Source organism: Mus pahari, chromosome 2, assembly GCF_900095145.1.
Source record: "Mus pahari chromosome 2, PAHARI_EIJ_v1.1, whole genome shotgun sequence".
NCBI lineage: Eukaryota > Metazoa > Chordata > Mammalia > Rodentia > Muridae > Mus > Mus pahari.
This window is the reverse complement of record NC_034591.1, coordinates 28,192,927-28,193,581: the sequence shown is the minus strand read 5'-3', so window position 1 is coordinate 28,193,581 and position 655 is coordinate 28,192,927. Positions and strand designations below refer to the sequence as shown.

At 45.6% G+C, this 655-nt stretch overlaps 1 non-coding gene across 1 annotated transcript; it reads right to left on the bottom strand.

Moving 5' to 3' along the window:
- Positions 1–80: 80 nt before the first annotated feature.
- On the bottom strand, positions 81–187 carry LOC115063576. The gene has a single exon (XR_003843410.1). It is a non-coding gene; the product is annotated as a U6 spliceosomal RNA (small nuclear RNA).
- Positions 188–655: the final 468 nt, after the last annotated feature.

The window sequence follows — 655 nt, the reverse complement described above, 5'->3', positions numbered from 1 at the left end:
ACCCCTTGCTGAATATGAAGGCCCAAAACAGGGCCTGTGCCAGTAGATGTGTTGCCTCTGCAGAGTATTCACTCACCTGAAAAAATATGGAACGCTTCACGAATTTGCGTGTCATCCTTGCGCAGGGGCCATGCTAATCTTCTCTGTATCGTTCCAATTTTAGTATATGTGCTGCCGAAGCGAGCACGGGAAGAATTCTTAAGAAGTCTGCAGTCCAAATCCCAACAATGGTTCAGTAGTAGCTGTAAATGGAAGTCCAAGGATCTAGCAGTTGCTGAGTCCCACACGGCAAGCAGGTAAAAGAGCAAGAACCGGACTCCCTTCTTCCATTGTCCTTATCAAGTTTTTTGAACATTTATTTTAGCCACTTTTAATTATATGTATGTGTATGCCTAAGGAATCCAAAAGAGCTAACAGGGCTCCAAGAAGCAAGCTCAGGTCCTCTATAGCAGTGGCTCTCTCTCTCTCTCTCTCTCTCTCTCTCTCTCTCTCTCTCGTGTGTGTGTGTGTGTGTGTGTGTGTGTGTGTTTGCCGCATGAATGTAGCTGCAGCCTCTGCACCGCTATAGCCTATTCACAGTGCTCTGCTGAGCCACCTCTCCAACCCCTTTTGTTAATTTTTCAATTTCATCTTTTTTCTCTCTCGACGTGAAAGT